The sequence below is a fragment of the Mobula birostris genome, chromosome 6 (assembly GCF_030028105.1).
Source record: "Mobula birostris isolate sMobBir1 chromosome 6, sMobBir1.hap1, whole genome shotgun sequence".
Taxonomy (NCBI): domain Eukaryota; kingdom Metazoa; phylum Chordata; class Chondrichthyes; order Myliobatiformes; family Myliobatidae; genus Mobula; species Mobula birostris.
In genome coordinates, this window is record NC_092375.1 from 2,722,944 (window position 1) to 2,746,261 (window position 23,318).

The window sequence follows — 23,318 nt, forward strand, 5'->3', positions numbered from 1 at the left end:
CGGATTTGTCACATGTACCAAGGCACAGTGAAAAACTGATCTTGGCCCATCGAGTCTGCCCCACCATTCAATCATGGGCTGATCCAATTTGTCCAGTCATCCCCACTCCCCTGCCTTCTCCCCACACCCTTTGATGCCCTGGCTAATCAAGAACCTGTCTATCTCTGCCTTAAGTACACCACTGCTTGTGGCAACAAATTCCACAGATTTGCCTCCCTCTGACTGAAGTAATTTCTCCGCATCTCTGTTCTAAATAAGACCATAAAACATAGGAGCAAAATTAAGTCATCTGGCCCACTGATTCTGCTCTTCTATTCAATCATGGTTGATCCTTTCTTTTCTCCTCTCAACTCCAGTTCCCGGCCTTCTCCCTGTAACCTTTGATGCCATGTCCAATCAAAAACCTATCAATCTCTGCCTTAAGTACACCCTACGATATAGCCTCACAAATTCCACAAATTCACCACCCTTTGGCTAAAGAAATTTCTCTGCTTCTCTGTTTTGAAACGGCGCCCCTCTATCCTGAGGCTGTGCCCTTTTGCCTTAGACTCTCCCACCATGGGAAATATCCTTTGCACAGCTACTCTGTCTAGGCCTTTCAACATTCAAAAGTTTTCAATGTTTCTGCCTGTCTTCTTTCTTGAAGAGTGAAGTGATATTTGCAATTTTCCAGTCCTCCAGAATCATTCCAGAATCAATTGATTCTTAAAAGATGATTACTAATGCCTCCACAATCTCTTCAGCCTCCTGTTTCTGAACCTGGGGTGTATACCATCTGCTATCCACTCTGGCCTCTCTTTTACATTTTATGTATCTGAAGGAACTGTTGGTATCCTCTTTAATATTGTTGGCTAGCTTACCTTCGTATTCCATATTTTCTTCCTTAATTACTTTTTTAGTTGCCTTATGTTGGCTTTTAAAAGCTTCCCAAATTTCTAAATCCCATTAATTTTGCTCTATTATATGCCCTCTCTTTGGCTTTTGTGTTAGCTTTGACTCCTCTTGTTAGCCACAGCTATGTCTTCTTGCCTTAGAATGCTTCTTCATCTTTGGGATGAATACATCCTGCACCTTCTTAATGGCTTCCAGAAATTCCAGCTATTGCTGCTCTGCCATCACCCCAGCCAGTGTTCCTATTCAATCAATTTTGGCCAGGTTGCCTCTCATGCTTCAGTAATTCCCTTTACTCCACTGTAATATACATTTATTACAGCTGTCACAGGAAGAGGTTATTTTGGACTTCACAAAGGAACTAATTTGGCAGGAGGATGGGAACCAGAGTGATAGGGCTGAGGAAGGGGAAAACAGAAATAAATCAAAGATAGAGTGCAACAGAGATGATAGAAAGGACAGGAAGGAGATGAGGCTTAATCACAGCCAGTGGGATAAGTTTCAGGGCAATAGAGGCGTGGTGTAGTTAAAACAGAAAGCAACAAATACTGGACTGAAAGTGTTATATTTGAATGCATGTAGTATAAGAAATAAAATGGACGATCTTGAAATTCAGCTACAGATTGGCAAGTATGACATTGTGGCCATCTCTGAAACTTGGCTAAAGGATGGCAGCCTTTGGGAGCTGAACATTCAAGGATATACGCTGTATCGGAAAGATAGGTTATTTGTAAATATCTAAAAAAAATGGGATCTAGGCAAATCAAATTTCTTAGATAACTGTTCAAAAGACATGAAACAGTTATCTAGAAATAAGTCACGAAAACATGTTATACCTTTTGTTTTCCATATCAAAAAGGCTTGGTCCATAACCGAGGGTTGAAAAAAAATTAGATATAATAGGGCTTGATAATATAAATTTGTTCAAACCAAAAAATTCACGAAATTGAAACCATATTTGTAATGTATGTTTAACTATTGGATTAACCATTTGTTTATTCAATTTAGATAGTACAAAAGGAAGTGAAATTCCTAAAATGGAAGCCAAAGAGAACCCTTGTACAGAGTAGCCTTCAAGGTTTACCCAATTATATTCTTGTGTCCAAAATATTAAATATCGAATATTAATTGCCCAATAATAGAATCTTAGATTAGGCAATGCTAAACCACTATCTTTCTTGGACTTCTGTAAGTATTTTTTACTTAATCTGGAATTTTTGTTCTGCCATATATAAGAAGAAATTTTAGAATCGATAGTATCAAAAAAAGATTTAGGAATAAAAATTGGTATTGTTGAAATAAATATAAGAATTTAGGTAAACTAATCATTTTAATAGCCTTAATTTGGCCAATCAGTGATAGAGACAATGGGAACCACTTAGTAATCAGTTATTTAACCTGACTAACTAACGGTAAAAGGTTGAACTTGAATAAATCCTTATGTCTCTTCATAATTTTAACTCCCAAGTAAGTAAATAGACATAGACAATCACTCTGAATGGAGAACATCTATAAATGGGAACCTGCATATTTAATGGAAAAAGTTCACTCTTACCTAGATTCAATTTATAACCAGAAAAACTACTAAACTAAGCAAGCAGAGTTAATACTGCCAGAATAGATTTCCCCGGGTTAGAAATATATAATAGTAAATCATCTGCATATAGTGATAATTTATGTGTCTTATTTCCACGGGTAATGCCAAATATATTAGGGGAGTCACGAATAGCAATAGCTAACGGTTCCAGGGCAACATCGAATAGTAGTGGACTAAGAGGGCAGCCCTGCCTAGTACCACGGAATAGATGATAAAGGGGAGATCTTTGATTATTAGTAAATACCGAAGCCAAAGGAGTAAGATATATCAATTTAATCCAAGATATAAATATCGGACTAAAATTAAATTTCTCAAGGGTATTAAATAAATATGTCCATTCAACTCTGTTAAAGGCTTTCTCAGCGTCCAATGAAATGACACATTCTGGAATTCTGGGTGAAGGAGTATAAACAATATTCATTAATCTCCTAATAGTAAAAAAAGAGTAACAATTTTTAATAAATCCAGTCTGATCAGCAGAAGTAATTTGAGGTAATACATTCTCCAATCTCATTGCCAATATTTTAGAAAAAATCTTGGAATCCACATTCAACAAAGATGCACATTCAGTAGGATCCTTACCTTTTTTAAGAATTAGGGAAATAAAAGCTCGATAAAAAGATTGTGGTAATTTACCTATAGATACTGCATCCCTAAAAATTCTACATAGCCATGGTATTTTTTAAATACCATGTTACCTACCTTCCCAACCTCACACTCTACTGATACTATCAATAAAATTTTAGGTTTAAATCCTCTTAAGAAGGGATTAATAGCATCTATCTATGATATAAGTATGAAATTACAGCCAGCTATATCTGATAAAATTAAAAATGAATGGGAAAGGGAACTTCAATTTTGCCTACCTGTAGAAAAATGGGAAAAATTTTTTCAATTAGTCAGTGCTAAACATACATTAATACAACTTAAAGTAGTGCATAGGACCCATATGTCTAAAGATAAACTAGCCCATTTTTATTCACATATAAACCCCATTTGTGACAGATGTCACTATGAGGTGGCTTCTTTAAATCATATGTTTTGGTCCTGTCCTCTTTTGGAAAAATATTGGAAAGATATTTTTCATATTATCTCAACAATTCTGTGTTTTGATTTACAACCCCACCCTATTACAGCAATTTTTGGATTGCCAGAGATAGAACATAGATTTTTATCTTCTTCAGCCTGTCGGATGATTGCATTTGTTACTTTAATGGCTAGAAGATCCATTTTATTGAACTGGAAGGAGACCAATCCTCCTACTACATTTCAATGGTTTTCCCAAACTATATTATGTTTAAATTTAGAAAACATTAGAAGTGATATTTTTGATCCTTCGGTTAAATTTGAAGAGATTTGGAAACCATTTATTCAACATTTTCATATGATGTAATTTGACCTTTCTGAATCCTTCTTATTAACTTAAAATATATGAATAGAGGAGCGGAGTTCACAACATTATTGAACGCGTTCAATTTAAGATAATGGTCTAGCCTTGTTACGTTTGCTTTTTTTGGGTTTAGTATTTAGTTCTTTTTTTGTTTCTTTTTGGGGTTTTTCTTTGTATTTTTTTCTTTTTATTTCTTTTTTCTTTATGATTAATTACATCATGAGTTTGGAAGTCTATTATGCCTATGTTATTTGAAATCTTTTCTGTATATGCTTATTAACAATAAGATTATTCCAATCTTACAAAATATCAACATTGTTATTTTGTTTTTAACTTTGGAAAATTAATAAAAAGATTTAAAAAAGGGAAGATAGGTTATTAGGCAGAGGGGGTGGTGTGGCCCTGTGTATAAGAAATAATATTAAATCATCAGAATGGGATGACATAGGATCAGAAGGTGTAGCGTCTCTACGGGTTCAGGTAAGAAATGGTAAGGGTAAAAGGATCCTAATGGCAGTTGTATGCAAGCCTCCAAACTGCACCTGGGATGTGGATTACAAATTATAGCAGGAGATCGAAAAGGCATGTCAGAAGATTAGATTAGGCTCAACTTTATTGTCATTGTGCTGAGTACAGATACAAAGCCAATGAAATGCAGTTAACATCTAACCAGAAATGCAAAGAATAGTGTCATTTACAAAATAACTGCGAATAAAAAGTAAGTGCTACAGCACACAAATATAAAAGTACTGAGGCAGTACAATATGGGTGCAATACTGCTTAGTGCTGTGATGTAAGGTTCAGCAGGGTCACAGCCTCAGGGAAGAAGCTCTTCCTGTGCCTGCTGGTGCGGGAGCGGAAGCTCCTGTAGTGCCTACCAGATGGGAGGACAGTAAGAAGTCCATGGTTAGGGTGAGATGCATCCTTGATAAATCTTTTCGCCCTGCCCAGGCAGCTTTTATAGTAGATGTTCTCAATGGTGGGCAATTGGGTGTCGATAATCCGCTGGGCAAAAAACCAAAGTGCCTCTTTTCCCTTATTAGAGGGAGAGAGAGCTATGTCGAATACTAGGTAAATGAGTAGTCTTTGGGGTACTGCAATTCTGTGTCTTTATTGATGCTTTGCTGCTGCTTACTCGTGGGAGGGGGGAGCTGGTGGGGGGCTTTGGGGTTCTAACATTTAACTGTCATTCATTCTTTGGGGCACTCCTCTGTTTTTGTGGATGGTTGCGAGGAAAAGGTATTTCAGGATGTATATTGTATACATTTCTCTGACATTAAATGTACCTTTGAAACCATTGAAGACATAGGAGCAGAATTTCGCCATTCAGACCATTGAGTCGGCTCCGTCATTCCATCATGGCTGATCCCGGATCCCACTTAACCCCATGTACCTGCCTTCTCGCGATATCCTTTGAAGCCCTGAACAATCAGGAAACAATCAACTTCCACCTTAAATATACCACGGACTTGGCCTCTACCGCAGTCTGTGACAGAGCATTCACAGATTTACTACTCCCTGGCTAAAACATTTCCTCTTTACCATTGTTCTAAAGGGTCTCTCCCAATTTTGAGGCTATGCCCTCTAGTTCTGGATACCCCCACCATAGGAAACATCCTCTCCACATCCACCCTATCTAGTCCTTTCAACATTTGGTTGGTTTCAATGAGATCCTTCCACATTCTTCTAAATTCCAGTGATTATAGGCCCAAAGTTGCCAAATGCTCCTCATATGTTAACCCCTTAATTCCTGGAATCATCCTCGTGAACCTCCTCTGGACTCTCTCCAATGACAACGCATCCTTTCTGAGAAATGGGGCCCAAAACTGCTGTGGTACCTTATCAAATGTCTTTTGCAAATCCAAGTAAATGATATCCACTGCCTCTCCTTTGTACAGCTTGCTTGTTACTTCCTCAAAGAACTCTAACAGATTTGTCAGGCAAGATTTCCCTTTCCAGATTCCATGCTGACTTTGACTTATTTCGAAGTATTTTGAAACCTCATCCTTAATAATAGATTTAAATACTTTCCCTACCTCTGAGGTCAGGTTAGCTGGCCTATAATTTCCTTTCTTTTGCCTTTCTCCCTTCTTAAAGAGTGGAGTGACATTTGCAATTTTCCAGTACTTCGGAACCAGGTCAAAATCAAGTGATTCTTGAAAAATCATGACCAATGCAACTGTTATCTCTTCAGCATCCTCTCTCAGGACTCTAGGATGTAGTCCATCTGGCCCAGGTGACATTCACCTTAAGACCTTTTTGTTTGCCTAGCCCTTCCCACTCACTTTTGCTACCTTAAGATGCCCTTTCCTTGTCTTTTATGCAGTCCTTAACTTCCTTTGTCAGCCATGGTTGCCTACCCCTGTCATTTGACTACAACTTCTTCTGTATATAGGCATCTGTTAGTCTCGTGAGACCATGGATTTGCGCCTTGGAAGGTTTCCAGGGCGCAGGCCTGGGCAAGGTTGTATGGAAGACTGGCAGTTGCCCATGCTGCAAGTCTCCCCTCTCCACGCCACCAATGTTGTCCAAGGGAAGGGCACTAGGGCCGATACAGCTTGGCACCGGTGTCTTCGCAGAGCAATGTGTGGTTAAGTGTCTTGCTGAAGGACACAACACGCTGCCTTAGCTGAGGCTTGAACTAGCGACCTTCAAATCACTAGACCGACGCCTTAACCACTGGACCACGCGCCAACACAACAACTTTTGTAGGACATACCTATCCTGCGCCTTGTGAACTATTCCCAGAAACTTCAGCCATCTCTACTCTGCCGTCATTCCTGCCAGTATCCAACTTGCATCTGGAAAACTGGTCACAATGCATCCCATTTTGAGATTTCATTTGCAGAGGTCCTCCATACTGCTCTTGCTGCCTGTCACTTTAATTCTGTATCAGCATCCAATATGAGCTCCCTTTTTTGCTCTGCCCCACTGCGTCACAAAATTCAATTTATCCCAAAGAACAGCACATCATCATATTTTTAGACAAGTCACAGCTTTTGGAATTTGATATTAAATTAAAGGTAACAACTATTTGCTTGTCAGAACTGCCCATTTCTGATGTAAGATTAGTTTTTCTTTGCACAGATGCTACTTAACACTTGTGCTGTTTTCACTGTTCTAACATGATTTCTTTGCTTCTTTACTTTTCATAATCTTATTCACCTTCTTTTATTTACTCCTTAAGCGGACAGATCATCTATGATTACCAAATATTTATCACACTCTCTTAGATAGCATCAACAGCATTTGTGTCATCTGGAATTTCTTGCTATCTATAATATCACTGACACCTCCTTTGTTCCATAGAACCAGTACAGCACAGTTCAGGTCCTTCAGTCCATGATGCTGTGCCAACATTTTAGACTATTCCAAGATTAATCTAATGCTTCCCTTCCACATAGTCCTCCATTTTTCATGTGCTTATCTCAGAGTCTCTTAAATGTCCCTATCTGTCTCTACCACCACACCTGTCAGGGTGTTCCATAAACCCACTGTATAAAGCAAACTAGTTCTGACATCCACCATATACTTTCCTCCAATTATCTTTAAATTTTACCCTCTCATATCACAAACAAGAGAAAATCTGCAGATGCTGAAAATCACACAGGACTGCTGAAGGGTTTTGGGCCAAAAAAATTGACTGTACTCTTTTCCATAGAAGCTGGTTGGCCTGCTGAGCTCCCCCAGCGTTTTGTGTGTATTGCCCTGTCATATCAATCATTTATGCATTGGAGAAAAATCTGGTTGCTGTCCGCTATATCAGAGCCTCCTATCATCTTGTACACCTCTGTCAAGTCACATCTTATCCACCTTTGCTACTAAAAGAAAAGCCCTGAGCCCCTGGACAGGAATGATGGTAGAGACAGGTACATTATGGACGTTTAATAAACTCTGAAATAGGTACATGAAAGAAAAATGGAGGACTATGTGGGAGGGAAGCATTAGATTGACCTTGGAATAGTCTAAAATGTTGGCACTAGATTGCTTAACCTATCCTCATAAAGATAAGATGAGGTAAAATGGTGGTGCGCTTAAACGTAGTAGCCTCTCAAACGGTGCAAAGTGTTTGTCTTAAATGTTTTTCTTGTGATCGCAAGATTCTCTTGGACATTGGTGATACAAAATGCTGCAAATCTGTTTCACTGGTTCATTGGCAAGACTGACAGCAGGGAAGCTGTGTGGTTTCATTTGTTCTGTGGATCAGTCCTCATATAGCAGTGTTGCCGTTTACAGCCACCGAGGGAAGGAGGCACCTGAAGTGGTGTTGGAAGCATGGCAGACATACTGGAATCTGTGCTGGGTTGAGGGTTGGCCCCTGGAGGCTGGCTTTTCTCATTGGTGCTGCTCTCCAGTGTACAATGCCTGGAAAACAAACTGGAATGCCAGTCTTTCCCTTAATACTGTTGGAGGATGGTGCCAGTGTCTGGGGTCTTGGGCAAGGCTTAATTGACACGGTTTCTGGTTGCTCCTCTTTTTGTTGCTATTTTGGATGACTTTAAAATGGGGCAGCCAACAGATAACGAATACTGAGCTGAATTGAATATGCTTGGACTCCTTGAATCTGAATAGGTAGTGGGAGCTTATCCCCATTACCACCCCAGCTTTAACAACTTCAGGAACCTTAGAAGATCTGTTAGGGTTTTATAATGTTATAAGAGGCTTATACAGTCAGTATCTTTTTCAAAGAGTTATATGTCTAATGCAAGAGGGCATGCATTTAAAGTGAGAGGGACAGTTTGAAAGAGGTTTGCAAGTTTCTTACATAGAGTGATGGGTGCCGCCAGGGGATGGTAGTGGAGGCAAGTGCGATAGAGGTGTTCAAGAAACTTTTAAATAGGCACATAAACGTGCTGGAAATGGAAGGATATTTGATTACTAATTTAGTTAGTTTGGCACAGCATTGTGAGCCGAAGGGCCTATGTTTACACTGTACTGTTCTAGGTTCTTTGTTACAAGACATCATTTTTACTGTGAGAGCCTCAGACAGCATAAAAGCTATTCTTATTTTACTGTCTACCACAATATAGAATTGTGAAGTCATCCGAAGGTTAGAACAGATGCAATAACAGTCTTTCATGTCCGGTATCTTCGGTATCTTTACAATTAATGAATTTCTTGAGCAAAGATCTGTTGATGTACAGTGCCTCTAAAAAATATTCACCCCCCCCCCCCCCGGAAGTTTACACATTTTATTGTTTTACAACATTGAATCACAGTGGATTTAATTTAGCTTTCTTGATACTGATCAAAAGAAAAGACTCTTTCATGTCAAAGTGAAAACAAATTTCTACAAATTGGTTTAAATTTATTTCAATTATTAAACACTACAAACAATTACAGTCTGAGTCTGTGTGGATAGGTCTCTATCCGTTTTGCGCACGTTTGGACACTACAATCTTTCCCCGTTCACCTTTACAAGCTCTGTCAGATTGCATGGGGATTGTGAGTGAATAGTCCTTTTCAAGTCCAGCCACAAATTCTCAATTGAATTGAGATCTGGACTCTGAATAAGCCACTCCGGGATATTAACTTAGGCTTTTAAGCCATTCCTGTGTAGCTTTGGCTTTATGCTTGGGGTCACTGCCTTGCTGGAAAACCAACCTTCTCCCAAGTCACAGTTCTCTTGCAGACTGCATCAGGTTTTCCTCCAAGATTTCCCTGTATTTTGCTGCATTCATTTTACCCTCTACCTTAACAAGCCTTCCAGGGCCTGCTAAGGTGAAGCATCCCAAGGGGTTGGGAACCAATATAACAGAGCTAAGGATGAGCCAGCAGGTTTACGAGTAGATGATGGATGTAACATGAATGTAAGGAAAGACAAGCCAATGAAGTGTGTGGTACTCCTTTCCTCTTGCAGGTCACCCTTGGGCAAGGTGTAGCAACTGCTTAGACCCCCGATCAGGATCACGTGAAACCATGGAAGCAGGTGGGGGAAGGATAGTTGTATGAGCAGTTGGTGCATATCACAAGTCATGGTTATGTGACCACTGACGCCAGGAAGACAATCTCTGAGGAGTATTGATAATGGCTAGGGTCACCCATCTTGTAAAGAGACTACCCAGAAGAAGGCAATGGCAAACCACTTCTGTAGAATTTGCCAGGAGCAATCATGATCACATGCTGATTGCCCATGTCATAAAACATGGAACATATTGTATGAATGAATAGCGTATTGGCCTTCATTTATTAGAGGATTGAGCTCAAGAACCACAATATAATAATAGAGCTCTATAAAACCATGCTTAGACCACACAGACTATTGTGTTCAGTTTTGATCACCTCATTATATTCCTATGTGGAAGCTTCAGAGAGTATGCAGAGGAGACTAACCAGGATGCAGCATGGAATAGAGAGCATGTCTTATAAGCATAGGTTGAGCAAGCTAGGGCTTTTCTTCTTGCAGCAAAGGAGGATGAGGCATGACTTGACCAAGGTGTGCAAGATGATAAGATGCAAAGAAAGAGTGGACAGCTAGAGACTTTTTCCCAAATTGGAAATGGCTAGTATGAGGGGACATAATTTTAAGTAATAGGAGGAAAGTATAGGGCAATGTCAGATGTATGTTTTTCACACTGAAAGTGGTGGGTGTCTGGAATGCTGTGCCAGGAGTGGAGGTGGAGACAGATATATTAGGGACATTTAACAAACTCTTAGATCGGCACATGAATGAAAGAAAAATATAAGACTTTGTAGTAGGAAAAAATTCCGCAAAAAGGTTATTGAAAAGCACAGGTCAGGAGATGGAATCGAGAACATTTCCAAGTCACTGAATATCCCTTGGAGTATAGTTATGTCAATCATCAAGAAATGGAAAGAATATCGCACAGCTGTAACTCTGCCTACAGCAGGCCCACCTCAAAACCTGAGTGACCAAGTGAGTAAGGCCACCAGACATGGCTTTACAGGAGAGTGGCAAAGAGAAAGCCACTGTTGACAAAAGCTCATGAGAAGACTCCGCTAGAGTTTTCCAGAAGACACATGGGAGACTCTGAAGTCAGCTGGAAGAAGGTTCTAGGTTCTGATGACGCCAAAATTGAGCTTTCCTGTCAATTATGTGGGGATAAGACCATAAGAGACTGGAGCAGAATTGGTTGTTCACCCTCTCAACCCCAGATTCATTGATCTTAATAGGGGTTGCACAGTTCTATGTTTTGTTTCCGTAGGGCAGAAGATACAAATGTCTAAAAGTATGTGCCACCTGGCATCAGCTTTCATAAAGAAACATAGATTCATAGAAACCCACGTGTATGCGGCAGCTAGCAACGATCCCCCTCCCCCCCACCAGCAAAAGTAAATGCGCATCGGTACTATCACTGAGTCCAAGCGTGTGCTAAGCAATAGCAAAGACACAGACCAAAGTTACCCCAAAAACTTCGCATTTCATCCGAAATTCGACAACTCACAAGTTCTCTCTCTCCCTGGCAAGGGAGAGGGGGGTGTTCCCCATTTTCACAGTGCGCAAGAGACATAACAACAACCCACTGGTTTACGATCTTAAAAGTCCGTTTCGGCACTTTTTTCAAGCTCTGTATCCGAAGATCGGTCTTTGGGCTCAGAGTGAAAGATTTTCCGGCCTTCCCGATGACACACGAGTCTCCGGCCCTGACACCGACCCTTGATCCGCCCGTCTCCAGAGCCCGAGATCTTAGGCTTCCGAACACGAACAAGGTTCTCAGGCCAAACCCTTGGTATGTCGAATAGCGGCCAGTCATGGAACCCTGAGAACGGGTCCCATTCCAGCAAAGAACTGAAGCCTGTGTGTAACTCCAGGTCAGGGTCTTCAGTAAAACCCTGAAAGAAAAAAATAAAGAAATAAAAGGTAGAAATAGAGGTGTTTCCGAACATGCAAGCAAAGGAGTTGCCATTAGGCACCATCATTCCTCCTAAGCTCCACCTAATTTCTCTTCATCTTTGTTCTAAACGGATGTCTCTCTAGTCTGAGGTCCTTCTATTTTCTCCCCCTGGTATTAGACTCACCCATGATATGAAAAATCCACCCACATCCACTCTATCCAGACCTTTCAATATTTGAAAAGTATTATAGTTGTACTACCTCACTGCACTGTTATAATGGATTGATGTATATGGGTGATATGAAAGGCTTTTTTCTTTATACCACAATACATGTGACAATAATAAATTAAAATACAAACTCACAACTGTCATTAGAGCAGATGAACAGACCCTTTGGCCCATGATGTCTGTGCTAACTATTCTGTCAAATTACACTAAACCCCAATTACAACAGGAGATAGAAAAGGTGTCTGAAGGGCAATGTCATGATAGTCATTGGGGATTTTAACACGAAGGTGGATTGGGAAAACCAGGCCAGTACTGGACCTCAAGAGGGAGAATTTGTAGAATGTTCTAAGGCATAGCTTTTATAACTGCTTGTTGTTGAGCCCACTAGAGGGTCAGCTGTGCTGGATTGGGTGTTATGCAGTGATCCAGAGGTGATAAGAGAGCTTAAGGTTAAGGAACCCTTAAGGAACAGTAATCACAATATAATACTTTATACTTATACTTTATATTTTATTATCACCAAACAATTGATACTAGAGCGTACAATCATCACAGCGATATTTGATTCTGCGCTTCGCGCTAGCTGGAGTACAAATCAATAGTAAATATTAAAAAATTAAATTATAAATCATGAATAGAAAATAGAAAAGGGAAAGTAAGGTAGTGCAAAAAAACTGAGAGGCAGGTCCGGATATTCGGAGGGTACGGCGCAGATCCGGGTCAGGATCTGTTCAGCAGTCTTATCACAGTTGGAAAGAAGCTGTTCCCAAATCTGGCTGTATGAGTCTTCAAACTCCTGAGCCTTCTCCCGGAGGGAAGAGGGACGAAAAGTGTATTGGCTGGGTGGGTCGTGTCCTTGATTATCCTGGCAGCACTGCTCCGATAGCATGCGGTGTAAAATGAGTCCAAGGATGGAAGATTGGTTTGTGTGATGTGCTGGGCTGTGTTCATGATCTTCTGCAGCTTCTTCCAGACTTGGACAGGACAACTTCCATACTAGGTTGTGATGCACTCTAGAAGAATGCTTTCTACGGTGCGTCTATAAAAACTAGTGAGGGTTTTAGGGGACAGTCCAAATTTCTTTAGCTTTCTCAGGAAATAAAGGTGCTGTTGGGCTTTCTTGGCAGTGGACTCTCCTTGGTTGGACCAAGTCAGGTCATTTGTGATATTGACCCCGAGGAACTTAAAGCTTTTGACCTTTTCCACTTGCGCACCACCGATGTAAATGGGGTCGTGTAGTCCGCTACTCCTTCTGAAGTCAATAACCAATTCCTTCATCTTGCTGGCGTTGAGGGATAGGTTATTGTCTTCGCACCATGCCACCAGGTTCTTAATTTCCTTTCTGTACTCAAACTCATCATTACCCGAGATACGGCCTACAATTGTGGTGTCATCAGCAAACTTATATATTGAGTTTGATGGAACTTTGAAATTTGAGAAGGAGAAACTAAATTCCAATGTGTCAGTATTTCAGTGGAATAAAGGAAATTATAATGGCTTGAGAGTGGAACTGGCCAAGGTTGACTGGTTAGAGACACCAGCAGGAGGGACAGCAGAGCAGCAATGGCTGGAATTTCTGCAAAAAATGAGGGAAGTGCAAGACAGATATAGTCCAAATAAGAAGAAATTTTTGAAGGGAAGAAGGACACGACCGTGGCTGACAAGTGAAGTCAGACCAAAGTAAAAGCAAAAGAGAGGGCATACAAGAAAACCAAAGCCTTTGGAAAGATAGAGGTTTGGGAAGCTTATAAAAACTTGCAGAAGGAAACTGAGAAGGTCATTAGGAAGGCATAGATGAGTTATGAAAGGAAACTGGCAACAAAAATCAAAGAAGATACTAAAAAGGGAGGAGAAGATGGTGGTGTGACACAGCGCGCGCGGCCACTCCGAAATGATATCGTATTTGTAAGTAGGTACCGTGCACAATCCTGATTTGATGGAGACAGACGTGAGAAGCACGGAGGAACACCTGGAGAAACTTCTGAAATGCCTGCTTCGTTGCCGTTGCTACTGTGCGATCGAGAATCTCCGGAGGGGAAGGTCCCAAGTCCTCGGCTTTGCCTATTGCCTGTTGCCGGGGCCGGGGTCGAAGCACTCGGCAGAGATGGTGCTTGGTGCTCGATGTTGGAGGGCTGTTCGGGTGCTCAAAGTTTTCGGATGGACTCAAGAGTTGGCTGTGATCAGGTGCTTCCAGGGTGCTGCATCGGCAAGTTTGCAGTGCTGGAAGTTCATGGCAGGAAGAGAGTTTGTCTTCCTTCTACCGTCTGCGTGAGATGATGGGACTTTCGAGAGACTTTGAGACTTTTTTTTACCATGCCCATGGCCTGTTCTTTTTCAAATTACGATATTGCTTTGCACTGTTGTAACTATATGTTATAATTATATGGTTTTTGTCAGTTTTTTTAGCCTTAGTTTGTCTTGTGTTTCTGTGATATCATTCCAGAGGAACATTGTATCATTTCTTAATGCATGCATTACTAAATGACAATAAAAGAGGACTGCGTGTCTTCATAATCTATCTAATCTAAAAGCATTTTTAAGTATATAAAGGATAAAAGAGAATTGAGGGTAGATATAGGACCAATAGAAAATGACGCTGCAGATATTGTAATGAGAGATACGTAGAGATGGTAGAGGAACTGAACGTGTATTTTGCATCAGTGTTCACAGTGGAGGACGTCTGCAGTATATTGGACATTCAAGAGTGTCAGGGAAGTGAAATATTTACAGTGAAAATTACGACTGAGAAGGTGCTCAGGAAGCTCAATGGTCTGAGAGTGGATACATCTCCTGGACCTGATGGAATGCACCCTTGGGTTCTGAAGGAAGTAGCTGGAGAGATTGCAGACGCATTAACAATGATCTTTCAAGATTCTGGCATCGTACCGGATGACTAGGAAATTGCAAATGTTACTCCACTATTTAAGAAGGGTGGGAGGCAACAAAAAGGAAACTATAGACCTGTTAGCCTGACATCAGTGGTTGGGAAGTTGTTGGAATCGATTGTTAGGGATGAGATTATGGAGTACCTGGAGGCACATGACAAGATAGGACAAAGCCAGCATGGTTTCCTGAAAGGAAAAATCCTGCCTGACTAACCTACTGCAATTTTTTGAGGAAATTACAAGCAGGGTAGACAAAGGAGATGCAGTAGATGTGGTGTATTTGGATTTTCAGAAGGCTTTTGACGAGGTGCTGCACATGAGGCTGCTTAGCAAGATAAGGTCCCATGGAATTACAGGGGAGTTACGAGCATGGGTAGAGCATTGGCTGATCGGCAGAAAACAGAGAGTGGGAATAAAAGGATCCTATTCTGGCTGGCTGCTGGTTACCAGTGGAGTTCCACAGGGGTCAGTGTTGGGACCGCTGCTTTTCACAATGATTTGGACTATGGGATTAATGAATTTGTGGCTAAGTTTGCCAATGATACAAAGATAGGTGGAAGAGCGGGTAGTGTTGAGGAAACAGAGAGCCTGCAGAGAGACTTACATAGTTTAAGGGAATGGGCAAAGAAGTGGCAAATGAAATACAATGTTGGAAAGTGTATGGTCATGCACTTTGGTGGAAGAAATAAACTGGCAGACTATTATTTAGATCGAGCGAGATCAAGAATCCCGGATGGTCTGTGGCCTCCTTGGTGCCAGGGTCTGCAATATCTCGGATCGAGTTCTCAGTATTCTCAGGAGGGAGGGTGAGCAGCCAGATGTCGTGGTCCATGTAGGGACCAATGACATGGATAGGAAGGAGGAGGAGGTCTTGCAAAGAGAGTATAGGGAGTTAGGTGCAAAGTTGAAGGACAGTACCTCCAGGGTTGCAATCTCAGGATTGCTACCCGTGCCACGTGCTAGTGAGGCTAGAAATAGGAAGATAATGCAGCTAAATACGTGTCTAAGGAATTGGTGCAGGAGGGAGGGCTTCATCTTTCTCGACAATTGGGCTTTGTTCCAGGGAAGGTGGGACCTGTTCCGACGGGACGGTTTGCACCTGAACTGGAGGAAGACTAACATCCTTGCGGGTAGGTTTGCCAGTTCTGCTCATGGGGGTTTAAAATGGATTTGTAGGGGGAGGGGAACCAGAGTGTTAGAGCAGATAGTGAGGTGGAGGAGGATAAAGCTCATGCGAGGACTGCATGTATAAACAGTAATCAAAGGTTTATACGTGATAGAAATGTTCTCAGGTGAACCTATTTCAATGCAAGCAGTATTGTTGTTGTTGTTGTTCGTCCATTGTACGTCGATGAGGACCTCGACACCATTATTGATGGTGTTGAGACTAGCGCGTGATTTGGATTTAAGTGAGGGAGAGTTGCGCAGCGTCAGCCTCACTCTCTCTTCCCAATTCCCATCTGGATCCAGTGGCAAGACAGAGTCGAGATGGCTGGAGATGGGACTAGGCGCAGTGGATGACCAGGACGTCTTCTGTGTCTTGTCCTGCTCTACATGTTCCACGACGCTTGCAGAGACCGCCTTCTTGACCGTTGGACCTTCCATTGGTCTCGTCTGCTCAATCCGCCGGAGTCTGTCTTCACATGCTGGGATAGACAGCTCCCTATCTCACCGAGGGTTTGAGACCCGTCGGCTACCCTCACCTGGTTTAGCCGGCTTGTCGAAGCCGTTGCCTGGGGTGTGGCCGCTGTCGCATGCAAACAGCTACGGGGAGCCACAGGTGAGAGCTGAGTGCCAGGTGGGGACCAAAGGTGGACTAACCACCTTGAAAAGGACGCGACATGTTACCCCACCAGAGGTGCTACCCCTCCCTGACACCCCATACACCCCAAGGAGTATTGTAGGTAAGGTAGATAAGCTTATAGGGCATGGATTGACACGTGGGATTGCGACATTATTGCTATTAGTGAGACTTGGTTGCAGGAGGGGCAGGACTGGCAGCTTAATGTTCCGGGGTTCCATTGTTTCAGATGTGACAGAGGGGGAGGGATGAAAGGGGGAGGAGTGACATTACTAGTCAGAGAGAATATCACAGCTGTGTGTAGACAGGACAGCCCGGAGGGCTTGTCTACAGAGGCCATATGGGTGGAGCTGAGGAACAGGAAAGGTGTGACCATGCTAATAGGGTTGTATTATAGACCGCCCAATAGTCAGAGAGAATTGGAGGAGCAAATCTGCAGAGAGATAGCAGACCGATGTAAGAAACAGAAATTTGTAATAGTAGGGGATTTTAACTTTCCACATATTGACTGGGACTCCCACACTGTGAAAGGGTTAGATGGCCTGGAGTTTGTTAAATGTGTTCAGAAATGTTTTCTAAATCAATATATAGCGGTACCAACGAGAGAGGATGCAATACTTGATCTCCTGTTAGGGAACCAGACAGGTCAGGTGACAGAAGTATGTTTAGGCGAACATTTTGGGTCCAGTGACCATAATGTCATTAGTTTCAAGTTAGTTATGGATAAGGATAGGTCTGGTCCTCAGGTTAAGGTTCTAAAATGGAGAAGAGCCAAATTGAGGAAATGAGAAAGGATCTAGGAAGAGTAGATTGGGATAAATTGTTTTCTGGCAAGGATGTGTTCAGTATGTGGAAGGCATTCAAAGGTGAAATTTTGAGAGTGCAGAGTTTGCATGTTCCTGCCAGGATGAAAGGCAAAGTTAACAGGCACAGGAAACCTTGGTTTGCAAGGGATATTGGCGATCTGGTTAAGAAAAAGAGAGGGGTGTATAGTAGGTATAGGAAACAAGGAAGATATGAGGTACTTGAAGAGTATAGAAAATGTAAGAAAATACTAAAGAAGGAAATCAGGAAGGCAAAAAGACGACATGAGGTTGCTTTGGCAGATAATGTGAAGGTAAACCCGAAGTGTTTCGACAAGTATATTAAGAGTAAAAGGATAGTAAGGGACAAAATTGGTCCCCTAGAAGATCAGAGTGGTTGTCTATGTGTGGAACCTCATGAGATGGGGGAGATCTTAAACAATTTTTTTGCATCAGTATTTACTCAGGAAACTGGCATAGCGTATATGGAAGGAAGGGAAACAAGCAGCAGTGTCATGGAACATATAGAGATTAAAGAGGAGGAGGGGCTTGCTGCCTTACAGTGAATAAAGGTAGATAAATCCCCCTGCCTTGACATGATATTTCCTTGGACCTTGAGAGAGACTAGTGTAGAAATTTCAAGGGCCCTGGCAGAAATATTTAAAATGTCCTTAGCCACGAGTGCAGTGCCTCAGGATTGAAGGTAGCTCATGTTGTTCCATTGTTTAAAAAAGGCTCCAAAAGTAAACTAGGTAATTACAGGCCGGTGAGCCTGACATCAGTAGTAGGTAAATTATTGGAAGGTGTTCTGAGAGTTCGGATATACAAGTATTTGGACAGCCAAGGGCTGATTAAGGATAGTCAGCATGGCTTTGTGCATGGTAGATCATGTTTGACGAATTTTGTAGAGTCTTTTGAGGAGGTTACCAAGAAAAAAGATGAATGAAAGGCTGTGTATGTTGTCTACATGGACTTTAGTAAGGCCTTTGACAAGGTCCCACATGGGAGGTTAGTTCAGAAGGTTCAGACACGAGGTATCCATGGAGAGGTTGTAAACTGGATTCGAAATTGGCTGTGTGGGAGAAGACAGAGAGTGGTAGTGGATGATTGCTTCTCAGACTGGAGGCCTGTGACTAGTGGTGTGCCTCAAGGATCTGTGCTGGGACCATTGTCGTTTGTTGTCTATATCAGTGATCTAGATAATAATGTGGTGAATTGGATCAGCAAGTTTGCTGATGACACTAAGATTGGAGGCCTTGTGGACAGCAAGGAAGGCTTTCAAAGCTAGCAGAGGGATCTGGACCAATGGGAAAAATGGGCCAGAAAATGGCAGATGGAATTTAATGCAGACAAGTGTGAGGTGTTGCATTTTGGAAGGACAAATCAAGGTAGGACATACACAGTAAATGGTAGGGCACTGAGGAGTGTGGAGAAACAAAGGGATCTGGGAGTTCAGATACATAATTCCCTGAAAGTGGCGTCGCAGGTAGACAGGGTTGTAAGGAAGGCTTTTGGCATCCTGGCATTCATAAATCAAAGTATTGAGTATAGGAGTTGGGATGTTGTGGGGAGGTTGTATAAGACATTGGTGAGGCCAAATTTGGAGTATTGTGTACAGTTCTGGTCACCTAACTATAGGAGGGATATCAGTAAGATTGAAAGAGTGCAGAGAAGATTTACTAGGATGTTGCTGGGTCTTCAGGAGTTGAGTTACAGGGAAAGATTGAACAGGTTAGGACTTTATTCCTTGGAGCGTAGAAGAATGAGGGGAGACTTGATAGAGGTTTACAAAATTATGAGGGATATAGACAGAGTACATGTGAGTAGGCTCTTTCCACTTAGATTAGGAGAGATAAATACGAGAGGACATGGCTTTAGGGAGAAAGGTTTAGGAGGAACATTAGGGGGAACTTCTTCACTCAGAGAGTAGTGGGAGTGTGGAACAAGTTGCCATCTGACGTAAATGCGGGCTCACTGTTACGTTTTAAGAATAAATTGAATAGGTGCATGGATGGGAGAGGTCTGGAGGGTTATGGACTGGATGCAGGTTAATGGGATTAGCGGAATATTGTTTCAGCACAGACTAGAAGGGTTGAATGGCCTGTTTTTGTGCTGTAGTGTTCTATGGTTCTATGGGGAGAGAATTCAAAATGCAGAGATGCAAAGGGACTTGGAAGTTCTTGTGTAGGATACCCTTAAGGTTAACCTCCAGGTTGAGTCGGTGGTGAAGAAGGTGAATGCAATGTTGGCATTCATTTCTAGAGGTATAGAATATAAAAGCAGGGATGTGATGTTGAGGCTCTATAAGGCACTCGTGAGACCGCACTTGGAGTATTATGTGCAGTTTTGGGCTCCTTACTTTGGAAAGGATATATTGACATTGGAGAGGGTTCCAAGAAGGTTCGCGAGAATGATCCCAGGAATGGAAGAGTTACCATATGAGGAACGTCTGGCAGCCTTTTAGCTGTATTCCCTGGAGTTCAGGAGAATGAGGGGGGATGTCATAGAAACATTCTAAATGTTAAAAGGCCTGAACAGATTAGCTATGGCAAAATTATTTCCCATGGTAGAGGAGTCCAGAACAAGAGGGCATGACTTCAGGATTGAAGCACGTCCATTTAGAACAGAGGTGCGGAGAAATTACTTATGTCAGAGGGTGGCAAATCTGTGGAATTTGTTACCACGTGTGGCTGTGGAGGCTGAGTCATTGGGTGTATTTAAGGCAGAGATAGATAGGTTCTTGATTAGCCATGGCATCAAAGGGTATGGCTAGTTGGCAGGCAGGTGGGGATGACTGGAAGAGTTGGATCAGCCCATGATTGAATGGTGGAGCAGACTCGATGGGCCGAATGGCCTACTTCTGCTCCTGTATCTTATGGTCATCTGCTCACAATGATCTATATTCCTCCATTTCCTGCCTGTTCTTATCCTTATCTGAATTCCTTGTAAACACAGTTGTCCTATTTGCTTCCACCAACTCCCTGTTGCATATTTCAAGCACCTACTTCGTGTAAAAAAAGCTTTCCTTGTGAATCTTCTTTAAAATTTCTTGCTTTCTTGTTAAGAACCTATGCCCCCTGGTATTTGGTATTTCCACTCTCTAACAGTGACACACAAAATGCTGGAGGAACTTAGCAGGTCAGGCAGCATCTATGGAAATAAAAAATAGTTTTAGACGAGGACTGTTTATTCCTCTCCATATATGCTGCCTGACCAGCTGAGTTCCACCAGTAATTTGTGTGCGTTACTCTAGATTTCCAGCATCTGCAGAATCTCATGTTTATGATTCCCACTCTTTGACATCTGCTCTTATTATGTTTCTCAAAACTTTAGTTCAAAGTTCAAAGTAAATTTATTATCAAAGTACATATACAAAGGACTGAAAAACCACTGGGCTGAACACTTTTACAACCTACTCAATAGGCCGTCCACAATTGATCCTGATGTTTTATAGCAGCCAGTCCTGGATGACCCAGACCTGCCGCCTTCTACTGATGAGATCAAGAAAGTAATTTTGCAGATGAACTCAAATAAAGCAACAGGGCAGGATGGCATTCCTGCTGAGATCTACAAAGCATTAGGCCTAAACGCCTTACAGGCGTTCCAAGACATCCTGGAAGACATTTGGATCACAGAGGAGATGCCTGATGACTTCCGCGATGCCCTCATCATGGCTCTCTACAAAAACAAGGGAAGCAAATCAGACTGCGGAAACTACAGGGGTATCTCACTGCTGTCCATCGCAGGCAAGATTTTTGCCCGCATTCTTCTCAACAGACTTGTCACTGCCTCGTAAAGGAACCTCCCAGAGGTGCAGTGTAGCTTTCGGCCAGAATGGAGTACAGTAGACATGATAGTTGCTGTGAGGCAAGTCCAGGAGAAGTGCATCGAGCAGAACAAGCCTCTTTACTCTGTCTTCGTTGACCTGACAAAGGCAATTGACACTGTAAACATGTTGGCTGTCTGGATCATCCTGAGACATTACAGATGCCTGAGGAAATTAGTGGAGATGATTCAGCTGCTCCACGATGGAAAGACAGGACAGGTCCTTTGCAGTGGTGATATGTCCCCTGCATTTGCCATTTCTAATGGGGTGAAGCAGGGCTGTGTACTAGCCCCAGTCCTGTTCAATCTGTTCTTCACTTGCATGTTGTCACGTGCTGTCCAAGGTCTGAAGAAGGAAGTGTAGCGATTGGACGGCTCTCTTTTTGACCTTCGCCGCTTGAGCACATGAATGAAGTACCTCCACACAGTCATTCAAGAAACCCTCTTTGCTGATGACTGTGCGCTCCTGGTGCACGAAGACAGTGATCTACAGTTGATGCTGAACAAATTCTCAGATGCTGCTACGCCCTTTGGCCTGACTATCAGCCTGAACAAGACTGAAGTACTTCACCAGCCCATGCCAAACACCAACCACGTAGAACCAAAAATAACTGTTGACGACACCCAGCTGACAAATGTAAACAGCTTCAAACACTTGGGAAACATCATCTCGAGTGATGGGCCTTTGGACAAAGAAATTGACTCCAGAATCAGCAAGGCCAGCCAGACTCTGGGGAGGCTGCGTACCAGAGTGCTCAATCAACACAGCATCTGCATCTCCACAAAGCTGAAAGTCTACAGAGCTGTGGTCATCCCTTCTCTCCTATATGGATGTGAGATGTGGACTCTGTACCACGACACATCAAACAACTGGAGAAATTTCACATGCGCGCCCTCCGCTCCATCCTTGGCATTCGTTTGCGAGACCGTGTCTCCAACCTGGAGGTCTTAGATTGCGTGGAGTCCACCAGCATTGAGTCCCTGATCATCAGAGTCCAGATGCGGTGGGTGGGTCATTTCATCAGAATGGACGACCGCCGTACGCCTCACCAGCTGCTCTATGGTGAACTGGAGACTGGAAAGAGACCTCAAGGTCATCCACGCAAGTGCTACAAAGATGCTGTGAAGGAAACCCTACGCTACTGTGACATCCAACCAAGGGAACTAGAAGCTGCGGCTGCTGACAGAACCCGCTGGCGAGCCCTGTACTATGAAGCCTACACCAATTTTGAAGACAGGCGATGCCAAAATCTGATGGAAAATCATGAGCGGCGTCACAGAACAGCAGCCACAATTATTACAATAACGGACTTCCAGTGCCCCCATTGTGCTAGACTCTGCGCTTCCAGACTGGGACTGCAGAGCCACCTCTGTGTCCACAGATGAACTGCACAACAGCGTGTCTTCTTCCAATCCAAAGGACTACCACAAATACATATATGTCACCATTAATTACTCTGTGATTAAGGTCTCCAGTAGATTGTTCAACCTCCCCTTATTGGCAACATCCTGATAAACTTCTTTTGCCCTTTTTCTAAAGCCTGTTCCATGGTAATCAGAAGTGCATATGTACTCATATGTGTGTCGACCAAAATATTATACAGCTGTAATATGATTTCCAGACCTTTACATTTAGTGCCCCAACTGATGAAGACAAGCAAGCGGCACTCTCTACTTCTGTTGCCATTTACAGAGAGCTATGGACTGGGATTATTCATCCTGGAACAACTGTGGTTGTGAGAAAATCTGATATGGGTATTTAATTTGACCTTAATGCATAATGGGATTAATACAGGATTAATGCCGATGATCAGTGCAAACTTAGTGGCCTGAAGGGTCAGCTTTTGTGCTATATCTCTCTATGACTATGAAAATCAGTAGAGTTAAGGTAGAGATCATCTGTTTCCATTGTAAAAAGGGTTATGAGCTAGATGAAATAGATTGACAACAATTGGCAGAAAATGACATAAGGCAATTTTTTTTACAGCATGAGTAATTATGATCTGGAATGGGAAGTAGTAAAGAAAATGTATTGGTAGCATTAAAAAGCAGGCTTATATAAGTGGCTTGGATAAGTATCTAAATGTTATTGCAGATCTGT